At 43.1% G+C, this 15,367-nt stretch overlaps 1 pseudogene; it reads right to left on the reverse strand.

Annotated features, from left to right (window-relative positions):
• LOC138930727 (protein fem-1 homolog A-like) overlaps positions 1-15,102 on the reverse strand; it is a 38,557-nt pseudogene extending 23,455 nt beyond the window's left edge.
• Positions 15,103-15,367: the final 265 nt, after the last annotated feature.

Here is a 15,367-nt window from a genome sequence, read left to right on the forward strand (position 1 = left end):
AAGTAAACTCTTCAGTACCGTTTCTCTAGATTCCATATATATGCATTAGAATATGATATTTATCTTTCTCTTTCTGACTCATTTCACTCTGTATAACAGGTTCTAGGTTCATCCACCTCGTTAGAACTGACTCAAAGGCATTCCGTTTTATGGCTGAGTAATATTCCACACATGGACATCACCAGATGGTCAACACTGAAATTAGATTGATTATATTCTTTGCAGCCAAAGATGGAGAAGCTCTATACAGTCAGCAAAAACAAGACCGGGAGCTGACTGTGGCTTGGATCATGAACTCCTTATTGCCAAATTCAGACTGAAATTGAAGACAGTGGAGAAAACCACTTGACCATTCAGGTATGACCTAAATTAAATCCCTTATGACTATACAGTGGAAGTGAGAAATAGATTGAAGGGACTAGATCTGATAGATAGGGTGCCTGATGAACTATGGATGGAGGTTCGTGACATTGTACAGGAGACCGGAATCAATACCATCCCTGTAGGGAACAAGGTATAAGGAAGGCTGAGAAGTGCTTGCAAACGAGACTTTCAACCAGGGCTGAACATTCTTGCAAACGAGGATCCTCTGTTTGTTCCTGTGGGGAAAGAACATTTCTTGCACGCAAGGATGTTTGTCTGATTCCTCAAAAGGAACAGATCCAGGGACAAAACGGATTCTAAGTTGATAAGGAAGTTCCCCAAAACAAAGTCTTAGCTGCAGTAAATAAGTCAAGGTAAAGGTTATCTCGCCCTGCGCCTGCACACTGTATAGTCTCTGAATCATAGTGCTTGGCAACTTGCCCTGTAGGTTGTTGTGCAAGGGATATAAAATAAAGCAGCTGTAAGAAACAAGTGTTGAAATATAAAGATTCAAACCACTCTGCAGTGTTGTTGTTTCATTCCGTCGCCAGCATCTGGCGCCCAGCGCGGGGCACGACGGAACCGAAAGGGTAAGCACCCCGGGGGGGAACCCTGAAAGGGGGACTTTCGAGAAAAAGAAAAAATTATGGGGAATTCCCCTCTTTAAAGTCACAATATATGGAGCTGGTTAAGGGGCTCCTGCATTCTATAGGAATTAAAACGTCTACTCGCCGTTTGAGTGAGTTGTTCTGTCTTATAGAGCAGCATTGCTATTGGATTTAATATCAAACAGAAGTACAGCTGAATTTAAAGGAATGGAAAGTGGTGCAGAAGGAGTTAAGAAGGCAGCATCAAAAAGGCAATGTGATTCCTCTAAGGCTGTGGACTCTATGTAGCGCTGTAACGCAGGCTTTAAAATTAATGGCTGCTACAGTGAGGCCGCCTCATGTTATCTTGAGAAGGGGGCTTCACCTCCGCCCAAGCCTCCGGATGATAGTAAAGATTCATCCACCGAGACAGATAGAGATGTGAGCTCTGGGGAGGATTCAGATTCTGTAGAGGCAATGACTACTGCCTTTTGAAAGGTTTTATTAAATAAAAAACGAACTTCCAAGGCTGTTAACCCTTCTGCACCACCTTACGCATCCCTATTTCCAGTAGCTGCCGACAAGGCTGAGGTAGGGAGAGAGAGTCAATGGTTTTGGAAGTACGGGAAAAAGTATATTTTGGGAAATGCTTATTAATGACTCTAGTCCTTTAATGTCACTGATTATTGAAGGTAAACAGTTTGAAGGATTAGTGGATACAGGAGCAGATGTTTCGGTTATTTCTCTCCAGCAGTGGCCTAATGACTGGAAAAAAGAAAAAATTCCTCTTGTTTTAACAGGCTTAGGATCAATAGCAGATGTGTGGAGAAGCGCTCAACCTTTGTCATGCCAATTGTCTAATGGAAAGAAAGTATATATTTCTTTTTACATTGTTAATATACCTATTAATATCTGGGGAAGGGATCTTTTATTGTCTTTAGGAACAACGCTCACCATCTCATCGGAAAACTTGTAGCCACTGCTCAGATTCCTCGAGCTCTCCCATTGAAATGGTTAACTGATGTCCCTAAATGGGTTGAGCAGTGGCCGCTTCCAAAAGTGAAGCTCGAGGCATTAAAACAATTAGTAGAAGAACAGCTTCAATCTGGCCATATCGAACCTTCCACGTCTCCTTGGAATTATCCTGTTTTTGTCATTAAGAAAAAATCTGGTAAATGGAGAATGTTGACTGACTTAAGGGAAGTTAACAAATGTATAGAACCTATGGGAGCTTTGCAATTAGGTCTCCCTTCTCCTGCTTTGATTCCACAGAATTGGTCTTTGATGGTTTTAGATTTGAAGGATTGTTTTTTTAATATTCCTTTGCAAATAAAAAATAGAAATAAATTTGCTTTTACTATTCCAGTGTATAATCATGGGCAGTGTCACGTAACCTTGCTATATGGACGGAAAAATTTTACTTTGAATATTAATGATCCTAAAGGGCCATTTCAAGTTCATTTGCATATTAATAAATCTTACTCTGCTCTAGCATGTATAGAATTTCCTTATTCTTTACTGTATGGGCAATGGATTTGGAATGAAATTTTGGGAGTTATATCATGTTCTGATTGTAACTTGACTCAATGTATAAATCGTTCCTGGTGGGAAAATGTTGAACACAAGATGATCCATTCCAGTAATTACTCTTTGGTCATTGTGAAAGCACGGACTGAACTTTGGTTGCCTCTTAATCTTACTCGGCCTTGGTCGGACTCTTTTGCTGTCACTCATCTTGTGAATGCTGTACAAACTCTTCTCCATCGATCTCGAAGAATGTTTGGCATTGTCATCCCATCAATTATCGCCGTGGCTTCAGTAACAGCAACAGCAACTGTAGCAGGTCTTGCTTTGCATCAGGGCATACAGACTGCTGATTTTGTCAGGGAATGGCATAAGGATGCTCATTTACTGTGGCAACACCAGCATGATTTGGACGCTCAATTGGCTACTGATGTATTGAATTTACAACACACTGTTTCCTGGTTAGGAGATCAAGTGACTGTGTCAGCTACAAAGAGTGTGTTAAAATGTGATTGGAACTCATCTCACCTATGTGTAACCCCTGTTCCCTTTAATATGAGTGAGGGTTAGGAAAAGGTGAAAAGGTCTTTAGTGGAACACGAGAATTTAACTGCTGAAATTATGAAATTGAAACAAACTATATTGTCAACTTTTAGTAAGACGCTGCCTGATATTCTTGGTTCTGATATACTGAAGAGTCTTCAAGAAGGATTAGATAACCTTAATCCTTTAGGGCATGTATCTACATTGTTAACAACATCCTTTGTGGATACTTTGTTAATTGTTGCTTTATGTTTTATTGCTTTCATAGTCTACCGGCGCTGGCGAAAAGGAAAACGAGAGAAGAAGCTTTGCGTACTCAAGCGCTTATTCAGCATCTGCAAGAAAAGAAAGGGGGAGATGTAGGGAACAAGGTATAAGGAAGGTTGAGAAGTGCTTGCAAACGAGACTCTCAACCAGGGCTGAACATTCTTGCAAACGAGATGTTCAGCTAAGAATCCTCTGTTTTTTCCCGTGGGAAAAGAACATTTCTTGCACACAGGATGTTTCTCTGATTCCTCAAAAGGAACAGATCCAGGGACAAAACGGATTCTAAGTTGATAAGGAAGTTCCCCAAAACAAAGTCTTAGCTGCAGTAAATAAGTTAAGGCAAAGGTTATCTTGCCCTGTGCCTGCACACTGTATAGTCTCTGAATCATAGTGCTTGGCAACTTGCCCTGTAGGTTGTTGTGCAAGGGATATAAAATAAAGCAGCTATAAGAAGTAAGTGTTAAAATATAAAGGTTCAAACCACTCTGCAGTGTTGGTGTTTCATTCCGTCGCCAGCAATCCCCAAGAAAAAGAAATGCAAAAAAGCAAAATGGCTGTCTGAGGAGGCCTTAAAAATAGCTGTTAAAAGATGGGAAGCAAAAAGCAAAGGAGAAAAGGAAAGATATACCCATTTGAATGCAGAGTTCCAAAGAATAGCAAGGAGAGATAAGAAAGCCTTCCTCAGCTATCAGTGCAAAGAAATAGAGGAAAACAACACAATGGGAAAGACTAGAGATCTCTTCAAAAAATTAGAGATACCAAGGGAATATTTCATGCAAAGATAGGCTCATTAAAGGACAGAAATGGTATGGACCTAACAGAAGCAGAAGATATTAAGAAGAGGTGGCAAGAATACATGGAAGAACTATACAAAAAAGATCTTCACGACCTGGATAATCACGATGGTGTGATCACTTACCTAGAGCCAGACATCCTGGAATGTGAAGTCAAGTGGGCCTTAGGAAGCATCACTACGAACAAAGCTAGTGGAGGTGTTGGAATTCCAGTTGAGCTATTTCAAATCCTGAAAGATGATGCTGTGAAAGTGCTGCACTCAATATGCCAGCACATTTGGAAAACTCAGCAGTGGCCACAGGACTGGAAAAGGTCAGTTTTCATTCCAATCCCAAAGAAAGGCAATGCCAAAGAATGCTTGAACTATCGCACAATTGCACTCATCTCACACACTAGTAAAGTAATGCTGAAAATTCTCCAAGCCAGGCTTCAGCAATACATGAACGGTGAACTTGCAGATGTTCAAGCTGGTTTTAGAAAAGGCAGAGGAACCAGAGATCAAATTGCAAACATCCGCTGGATCATGGAAAAAGCAAGAAAGTTCCAGAAAATCATCTATTTCTGCCTTATTGACTATGCCAAAGCCTTTGACCGTGTGGATCACAATAAACTGTGGAAAATTCTTCAAGAGATGGGAATACCAGACCACCTGACCTGCCTCTTGAGAAACCTGTATGCAGGTCAGGAAGCAACAGTTAGAACTGGACATGGAACAACATACTGGTTCCAAATAGGAAAAGAAGTCCATCAAGGCTGTATATTGTCATCCTGCATATTTAACTTCTATGCAGAGTACATCATGAGAAATGCTGGGCTGGAAGAAGCACAAGCTGGAATCAAGATTGCCAGGAGAAATATCAATAACTTCAGATATGCAGATGACACCACCCTTATGGCAGAAAGTGAAGAGGAACTAATAAGCCTCTTGATGAAAGTGAAAGAGGAGAGTGAAAAAGTTGGCTTAAAGCTCAACATTCAGAAAACTAAGATCATGGCATCCTGTCCCATCTCTTCATAGCAGATAGATGGGGAAACAGTGGCTGACTTTATTTTGGGGGGCTCCAAAATCACTGCAGATGGTGATTGCAGCCATGAAATTAAAAGACGCTTACTCCTTGAAAGGAAAGTTATGACCAACCTAGACAACATATTAAAAAGCAGAGACATTACTTTGCCAACAAAAGTTCGTCTAGTCAAGGCTATGGTTTTTTGAGTGGTCATGTATGGATGTGAGAGTTGGACCATAAAGAAAGCTGAGTGCTGAATAATTGATACTTTTGAACTGTGGTGTTGAAGACTCTTGAGAGTCCCTTGGACTGCAAGGAGATCCAACCAGTCCATCCTAAAGGAGATCAGTCCTGGGTGTTCATTGGAAGGACTAATGCTGAAGCTGAAACTCCAATACTTTGGCCACCTCATGCAAAGAGTTGACTCACTGGAAAAGACCCTGATGCTAGAAGGGATTGGGGGCAGGAGAAGGGGAAGACAGAGGATGCGATGACTGGATGGCATTACTGACTCAATGGACATGAGTTTGGGTAAACTCCGGGAGTTGGTGATGGACAGGGAGGCCTGGCGTGCTGGGATTCAAGGGGTTACAAAGAGTCAGACACGACTGAGTGACTGAATTGAACTGAACTGAATCATAAATGGGTGCTGAATTTTCTCAAAGGATTTTTCTGCATCTATTGAGATCAGCATATGGTTTTTATCTTTCAATTTGTTAATACGGTGTATCACATTGATTGATTTTGCATATATTGAAGAATCCTTGCATCCCTGGAATAAACCCAACTTGGTCATGAGCTTTTTGTGTTGCTGAATCATATTTCCTAAAATTTTGTTGAGGACTTTTGCATCTATGTTCATCAGTGATATTGGCCTATAGCTTTCTTTTTTCTTATTTATTTATTCAATAAATTTATTTATTTTAATTGGAGGCTAATTACTTTACAATATTGTATTGGTTTTGCCATACATCAACATGAATCCGCCACGAGTATACACATGTTCCCCATCCTGAACCCCCCTCCCACCTCCCTCCCCATACCATCCTTCTGGGTCATCCCAGTGCACCAGCCCCGAGCATCCTGTATCATGCATCGAACTTGAAAGCGTTTTAAGATAGGCATTACTTCTTTTCTGAATGCTTGATAGAATTCTCCTGTGAAGCCATCTGGTCCTGGGCTTCTGTTTTTTGGGAGATTTTGAGCACAGCTTCAGTTTCACTGCTTGTAATTTGGTTGCTTATAATTTATATTTCTTGGTTCAGTCTTGGAAGATTAAACTTTTGGAAGTTGGAACTTGGAACTTGGAAAATTCAATCTGTCCATTTCTTCCAGGTTACCCATTTTATCGCCATTAGTTCTTCACAACAGTCTCTTATTATCCTTTGTATTTCTGCATTGTCTGTTGCAATCTCTCGTTTTTCATTTCTAATTTTGTTGATTTGATTCTTCTCTCCCTTTTCCTTGATGAGTCTGGCCAAAGGTTTGTCAACTTTGTTTATCTTCTCAAAGAACCAGCTTTTCATTTTATTAATCTTTACTATTGTTTCTTTCATTTCTTTTTCATTTATTTCTGCTCTGATCTTTACGGTTTCTTTCTTTCTACTAATTTTGATGTGTGTGTTTTTTTTTTTTCCTTTTCCCAGTTGCTTTAGGTGTAGTTAGGCTGTCTATTTGGTGTTTTTCTTGTTTCTCGAGGCAGGATTGTATTGCTATAAACTTCCCTCTTAGAACTGCTTTTGCTGCATCCCATAGGTTTTGAGTTGTCGTGTTTTCATTGTCATTTGTTTCTAGGAATTTTTAAATTTCCCTTTCGATTTCTTCAGTAACCTGTTGGTTATTCAAAAACGTGTTGTTTAATGTGTTTGCGTTTCTCACAGTTTTTTTATTATTGTAATTGATATCTAGTCTCATAGCATTGTGGTCAGAGAAGATGCTTGATATGATTTCAATTTTCTTAAATTTACTGAGGTTTGATTTGTGACCCAAGATGTGGTCTATCCTGGAGAATCTTCCATGTGCCCTTGAGAAGAAGGTATATTCCTCTGCATTTGGATGGAATGTCCTGAAGATATCAATGAGATCCATCTCATCCAGTGTATCATTTAAGACTTGTGTTTCCTTATTAATTTTCTGTTTTGATGATCTGTCCATTGGTGTGAGTGGGTAAAGTCTCCTACTATTATTGTGTCAATTTCTCCCTTTATGTCTGTTACTATTTGTCTTATGTATTGAGGTGCTCCTGTGTTGGGTGCATAGATATTTACAATTGTTATGTCTTCTTAGGTTGATCCCTTGATCATTATGTAGAATCCTTCCTTATCTCTTATAACCTTCTTTATTTTAAGGTCAATTTTGTCTGATATGAGTATTGATACTCCAGCTTTCTTTTGCTTCCCATTTGCAGAGAATATATTTTTCCATCCTCTCACTTTCAGTGTATATGTGTCTTGAGGTCTGAAGTGGGTTTCTTGTAGACAGCATATATATGGGTCTTGTTTTTGTATCTATTCAACCAGTCTGTGTCTTTTGGTTACAGCATTTAATCCATTTACATTTAAAGTAATTACTGATATATATTTCCTATTGCCATTTTCTTGATTGGGGTTGATTTTTGTAGATTTTTTTTTACTTCTCTGTATTTCTTGACTATATAAGTCCCTTTAACATTGTTTGTAAAGCTGGTTTGATTGCACTGAATTATCTTAACTTTTGCTTGTCTGAAAAACTTTTGATTTATTCATCAATTTTGAATGAGATCCTTGCTGGGTACAGTAATCTTGGTTGTAGATTTCCCTTTCAATACTTTAAATATATCCTGCCATTCCCTTCTGGCCTGCAGAGTTTCTGCTGAAAGATCAGCTGTTAAAAGTATGGGGTTTCCCTTGTATGTTATTTGTTGCTTCTCCCTTGCTGCTTTTAATATTCTTTCTTTGTGTTTAGTCTTTGTTAGTTTGATTAGTACATGTCTTGGCCTGTTTCTCCTTGAGTTTATCCTATATGGGACTCTGTGCCTCTTGGACTAGATTATTCCTTTTCCATATTGGGGAAATTTTGAACTATAATCTCTTCAAAAATTTTCTCATACCCTTTCTTTCTCTCTTCTTCTTCTTCTGGGACCCTTATAATTTGAATGTTGGCACATTTGATATGGTCCCAGAGGTCTCTGAGACTGTCCTCAGTTCTTTTCTTTCTGTTTGCTTTATTCTGCTCTTCAGAAGTTATTTCCACCATTTTCTCTTCCAGCTCACTGATTTGTTCTTCTGCTTCAGATATTCTGCTATTGATTCTTTCCAGAGTATTTTTAATTTCAGTAATTGTGTTGTTTGTATGTTTATTCTCTAATTCTTCTAGGTTTTTGTGAATTGATCCTTGAATTTTCTCTATTTTGTTTTCAAGGTTTGTGATTATCTTACTATCTTGATTCTGAATTATTTTTCAGTTAGTTTGCCTATTTCCTCTTCAGTTCAGTTCAGTTCAGTTGCTCAGTCGTGTCCAACTCTTTGCGACCCCATGAATCGCAGCATGCCAGGCCTCCCTGTAAATCACCAACTCCCGGAGTTCACTCAGACTCCTGTCCATCGAGTCAGTGATGCCATCCAGCCATCTCATTCTCTGTCATCCCCTTCTCCTCCTGCCCCGAGAACCTCCCAGCATTAGAGTCTTTTCCAATGAGTCAACTCTTCCCATGAGGTGGCCAAAGTACTGGAGTTTCAGCTTTAGCATCATTCCTTCCAAAGAAAACCCAGGGCTGATCTCTTTCAGAATGGACTGGTTGGATCTCCTTGCAGTCCAAGGGGCTCTCAAGAGTCTTCTCCAACACCACAGTTCAAAAGCATCAATTCTTCGGCGCTCAGCTTTCTTCACAGTCCAACTCTCACATCCATACATGACCACAGGAAAATCCATAGCCTTGACTAGACGGACCTTAGTCAGCAAAGTAATGTCTTTGCTTTTGAATATACTATCTAAGTTGGTCATAACTTTTCTTCCAAGGAGTAAGCGTCTTTTAATTTCATGGCTGCAATCACCATCTGCAGTGATTTTGGAGCCCAAAAAATAAAGTCTGACACTGTTTCCACTGTTTCCCCATCTATTTCCCATGAAGTGATGGGACCAGATGCCATGATCTTTGTTTTCTGAATGTTGAGCTTTAAGCCAACTTTTTCACTCTCCTCTTTCACTTTCATCAAGAGGCTCTTTAGTTCCTCTTCACTTTCTGCCATAAAGGTGGTGTCATCTGCATATCTGAGGTTATTGATATTTCTCCCAGCAATCTTGATTCCAGCTTGTGTTTCTTCTTTGGATTCCTGCACTTCTAATTTGTTCCTTCATTTGTGTAGTATTTCTCTGCCTTTTCATTATATATGTATATATATGTAAACTATTGTGTTTGAGGTCCCCTTTTCCCAGGCTTCAAGTTTGAATTCTTTCTCCCTTTTGGTTTCTGCCCTCCTAAGGTTGGTCCAGTGGTTTGTATAAGTTTTGTATATGGTGAGATTTGTGCTGAGTTTTTTTGTTTGTTTCTTTCCGTTTCCTCTGATGGGCAAGGCTGAGTGAGGTGATAATCCTGTCTGCTGATAATTGGGTTTGTATTTTTATTTTGTTTGTTGCTTAGATGAGGTGTCCTGCACAGGGTGCTACTGGTGTTGGGTGATGCCGGGTCTTGTATTCAAGTGGTCTCCTTTGTGTGAGTTCTCACTATTTGATACTCCCTAGGGTTAGTTCTCTGGTAGTCGAGGGTCTTGGAGTCAGTGCTCCCACTGCAAAGGCTTGATCTCTGGTCAGGAACTAAGATTAAACAAATACCCAAAAATGAGAAACCAAAGATGAACCCCAGACAAATCAGGCAAATAATAATTAAAATAATGGAATATACACATGTACATATACACCCATAAGCAAAGTCAAAACAGTCCAACTAAAATAAAGTACAGTAGACTGACCCAGTGAACAAAGGAAATCAAATATCATATTTACCAGTTAAGACTAGAGCTATCTAAAGCACAAACCAGAAAACAAAAGCAAGATGCCAAGTGGGGAATAAATCAATGAAAAGAAAACTAAGAAATATGTTGTGAGGAAAGGAATGAAAGAAAAGAAAGGAAGAATAGATATGCAAGGTTAAATAGAGGTAGATAAAGAAATTTATATGCATTAAAGATTAACTGCAAGGGGAAAAAACAGTAGGAAAAGCAAACAAGGGAATAAATGTAGAGAAAATAATAATAGGTTTAAAAATTAAAATTAAAAAGAGAGAAAAGAAAGGGAAAAAATGGAAAACTCCATAGAACGGCAAAAGCCTGACATAGAGGCAGAGGTTTATAACAACAATTAAATTGTGATTGAGTGGGGGGAAAGAAGCTCAAAGGCTTAATTAGGTTTCATAGTGCCAATAAAATTGACAACTGCAATGGGTGGGGTGGGGGGAGGAAAACAAAAAAAGAAAAAAAATCCAAAAAGATATATAGACCAAGACAAAACATAAGAATAATAGATGCTTTTCTTGAGTCACTGCTGTCAGAGTCCTTTCCCTCGCTGGGAGTCACAGTTCACCTCACCTCCCTAGGATGCCCTCCCACTCTGTGCTGATCTCTGGACCTGCTGTGGGGGCAGCTCAGATTCTAGTCTGGCTCTACTCCTGTGTGTTCTTGTCTCCAGTGTCCACAGCTATTAGAACTAGTGTGTTTTCTTTTGTGGGAGCTCTCAACGTCATTTTATTATTTGATAGACACAGAGTCTGCCTGGTTGATCATGTGGATTTAATCTGCAGCTTGTACAGTTGGCGGGAAGGCTTTGAGTCTTCTTCCTTAGCCACACTGCCCCTGGGTTTCAACTGTGGTTTTATTTCCACCTCTGCATGTGGGTTGTCCACTGGGAATTGCTCCTGAGGCTGCCCTAGAGGATTTGGGTTTGCCCCTGTGAGGGCCAGGTGTGGAGGTGGTGCAGCTGCTTGAGTCACAGGTGTTTCTATCAGCACCAGGTACTCAGGGGAGTTGGCAGCTAGGGCAGCAGGAAATACAGTGCTCTAGAAGGGTATGGAAACCAGTATTGTCCAATACACTCCAGCATTCTTGCTTGGAGAACCCGCTGACAGAGAATCCTGGCAGGCCACAGTCTACAGCGCTGCAAAGAGTTGGACATAACTGAAGCAACCTTGCATGCATAGATGCAAGATTTCTTTTCTGCCTGTAGCAGTTCTGCCTTCGTGAGCGTTGAGCGTGAAGGTGGCACAGCTGCTTGGCTTGCGGGGACCCTGGCGGTGCAAAGTGTGGAGGGACACGGACTGCCTCTGCCCCCAGGAGTTATGGCCCTATCAGTCTTTTTTCGAGCCTCTTGTAGCTGGTGACCAGAAGGCTTCTTTGGCTAGTCTTTCTCTGTAGCTCCGCTGGTTCAGGCACTTAGAGGGATTCCTTGCCTGGGGCCCTTCTCTGTTGTTTGGCACGTCAGGCACATAGAGGGGTCCCCCTGGCTGGGGGTCCGACTCTGTAGATCGGTGCATCAGGCACTTAAAGGGGCACTCTGGGTGGGGTCCTACTCTGTAGTTCAGTGCGTCAGGTGTTTGGTGGGCCAGCCTCTCTATTGTTCAGCTGCTGGTGCTGGCAAGTGGGGAGAGAGAGGCTATGGTGGTGGCTCTACTCCCTATGCGTGACTCAGCAGTACTGCCTTGCTTCCAAGGCTGCCCGGCTTTCCTCCACAGGCATTTCCCACCACAATCTCCTCCCTCGATCACTCTCTCTGTGGTCAACAGCAGCCCTCACCCTTGGATTGCTCCACAATCCCTAAACTCCAGCTCCCGGCCGAGCACCTTCCAGGGGACCTGCGTCCCTGTCCAGGATATGTATGGCTCTGGCAAGGACTGTATAATTCTCCTTCCATTTAGGCTGCCACAGATCAGCTGGTTCACTCTCAGCCTTAAAAGTCTCCTCTGACTCAGACAGTTGCCCCAATGTGGGGATTGGACCCCTGCTTCAGTTCCCCCACCCGCTGAGGGCAGGTCCAGTCCTACTAACACTTCTGTTTCTCCCCCTAGTTCCTTCATCCTACTGAGTTTTGCGTGGGTCTATATATTCTTTTCTGCTGGTCAGGTCCTCCTGTCCGCTCTCAGCTGGTGTTTTGCATGCACTACTGTGTCTGAAGGTGTATTCCTGATGTATCCATGGAGAGAGATGTACTCCATGCCCACCCACTCCTCTGCTATCTTGTTCTCCTCTTTTCATTTTTGATATCTAGTGTTGATAAAATATGAAACATCTATAGTGTTTTGTATCATATAAAACAATGTGGATAAAGGTACTGACAGATAATTCCTCTTGTAAACAGATGACATAAGCTTACACTATCAATAAATATAGGTCAGTACTGTGAATGTATTTTCTCTTCCTCATGGATTTTTTTGGGGGGACACTGCCTTGTTTCTTTATTTCAGGCTTCTGGAGGGACAGTGATGGTGTTCCCTGCCTTGACAGAAGGCAACACCTGGTCTTGTAAATAAAGACTGTGCTAACACTGCAAATCTAAACAAGACTTAGTTCCCTTGGAGGGACAGAACATCTAGGCACCCACTGTGGCTTCTGGAGTCTTCTGGGTATCTGCCCTGAGATAAGCCTGCAGGAGGGGTGCAGGGTGGGAATGGCCTCTTTCCTGAGCTGTAGGGGTGGCGGCTCCAGTCCCTTTCTGTTCCTCACTGCTTTCCCAACAGGCCAAAACCACTCTCCTGCTGGCGGCCAGGGCACATGGAGGATACCCCCCACACCTGACAGTCTCTCAGGGGCAGGTTCTCTAGAAGGAGCACTTGATCGCCCTCCCCACCCCCAGTGATGGGAGACCAAGATTTTGTACCACTGTATTCGACAACCTGTTCCAGACATCCACCATCTTATCTATCTGGCTCAGTGGGTTAATGGTGTGTCAATACTTGGAATTATCTCAGGGTCACCTGGATCCTGGTTTCCAAGCATCTAAAAACCGGCTACAGACACTTGGGTTGTTCGCCACACACCTGTGCCCACTTGTGTGATTTGTGAGGCAGAGGTGACCTGCAGTTTGAACTCAGAAATTGTGAAAATCAAACTCCAAAGCAACCAAACTATTAATAGCTCTTGTTGAGTCAGAAGTGGCTGGCAAGCCCAGCTGCTTTGGTATTTGGCCTGGTCCTCCTTTGGAAAACGACTTCTCTTTCTAGTGAGAATGGGAAGTAGGGCAGCCCAAGTAAAAGGCAAGTGAGTGAAGTGTTCAGAAATGTATGGTCACCCTCGTTTGGGGGACCTTCATGAACTTGTCACAAAATATAGCTCACTCTAGCTGGCCATGGCTGTCTCAGGCAAGATAAAACCCTTGTGTGAAATGAACTTAGGGAGCCTGACACCAAAATCTTTTTTTTTTAAGTGTATGGCAGCAAAACCTCTTGCACCACAGCTGTAAGCTGCCCATGCCTGAACGTGCACAGTCACATCTAACTCTTTGCGACACCATGGACTATAGCCCACCAAGCTCCTCTCTCCATGGTATTCTCCAGGCAAGAATACTGGAGTGAGTGGCCATCCCCTTCTCCAGGGGATCTTCCCGACACAGGGATCGAACCGGCATCTCCTGTGTCTCTTGCATTGAAGGTGGATTCTTTACCACAGAGCCACCTGGTGAGCACTAACTCCCCTCCCCCAGGTAAATAAACAGAACACCAAATCACAAAAGCTACCCAAGGGGCTGGTGGCTTGTGGGCAGAGAGTTGGACCCACAGCAGGGCAGAAGGAGCAGGTGAGAATGCGCTGGAAAGGTGGATTCTCCCACTTTGCCCTCTCAGGGGCCACAGTTCTAACACTGCCCTGGGTGGCTGGGTCTATCCTTTCTGATACATCAGAGGTAGAGGCTGAACCCAACTCTCAGCTTCTACATGTGTTTCTAGTAGGGGAGGAAGGCGATGGTTTCAATCTCTCTGCCCCAGGTCAGAGGCAAGATTCTCTGAAACTCAGGCAGACAGGATGTGTGGGAAGTTGAGCATCTTCTTGTGGAGGATGAGTGCGTGGACTCCTATAGAATGTCAGTTCTCTGAGCACATGGTCTGGAAGCTTCTACCACCAAGAGCTCATTGATTCTTGACCCCTCTGCCTGATGAGGGGAGCGGGCCACGGAGGCCCATGAGCTCTTCCCTGGTTTCCAGCCACCGCAAGTGTTCCCTAGAGAGGGCGGGGACAGGTGTGGGCCCCGCCCATCCTGGGTTTTCCTCTCCCACACTTTTCCGTGCAGCTGGATGAAAGCTTCCAGCTCTTAGGGAGTGAAACCCTTGTATGGGATCTTGTTCTTGTCCAGGGTGCAAGTCAGTGCACTACTGGGTCACATAGTTGAAGGGCTGAATGGTGCTCTTGGCCAGCAGCTTCTCATGCAGCAGCTCGTAGACTGTCTTCTTGAAAGATCTGATGGCATCCATGTGGGCCCCCGCCTCTATCAGGGCATTCATGATCCCCAGGCAGTTGTTCTGCTTTGCAATGTGCACTGGCGTGTTGTTAGCAAAGTCCCGGCTGTCTGGGTCAGCCCCACAGTCGAGTGTACCTTGACCACCTGGAGGGAAGGGAATCTGCCCACCTAGAAGTGGCCCTCGTTTGTGGCCTATGTCCACTACCATGTGTAAGAGTGAAGCCATTCTGGCTGTGATTCTTGTGGCTCACCAAGACCCCCTGGCACAGCAGGCTCTGCACCACGTCCAGGTGATCAGCTGCCAAGGCAGCCCACAGCAGCTGTGTGCCCTCGATGCTCTCGTCATTGAAGTGTATGCAGCCGCCGGCATCCATGCTGGCGCCGCTCCGGTCCACTGGGTATTCAACCACATCTAGGTGGCTGCAATAGGAGGTGATGACATGCAGTGTCCCCACCTTAACCCCCCACCCCTGTCCCCCGCTGGCCAACTAGCACGTCAGCTCGTCCAGCTCCTTCCTGCTCTGGCTGCTAGGCAGCCTCTGAAGCATCTGAAGCTTGTCAACATGGACTGTGTTGTATACGGTGGTTTAGAGGTCTACCATTTGGACCTCTGCCAGGACATGGACTGGCCGCCGAAGGGTTGAGGGGACAGGGGACCGAGGACTAGAGCCCGGAGGGGCAGGCTGCAAATTTCACCATCTCTCCTGCTGCCATCCTAGGTGTGTCTCCTTAATAATTTTCTTAATAACATTTTTTTCTCTGGCTTACCTTAAGAATACAGTATTTAGGGGCTTCCCTGGTGGCTCAGTGGTAAAGAATCTGCCTGGCAATTCTGGAATGACTGTATCCATCCCTGATCTGAGAATA

The sequence above is a fragment of the Ovis canadensis genome, chromosome X (assembly GCF_042477335.2).
Source record: "Ovis canadensis isolate MfBH-ARS-UI-01 breed Bighorn chromosome X, ARS-UI_OviCan_v2, whole genome shotgun sequence".
Taxonomy (NCBI): Eukaryota; Metazoa; Chordata; class Mammalia; order Artiodactyla; family Bovidae; genus Ovis; species Ovis canadensis.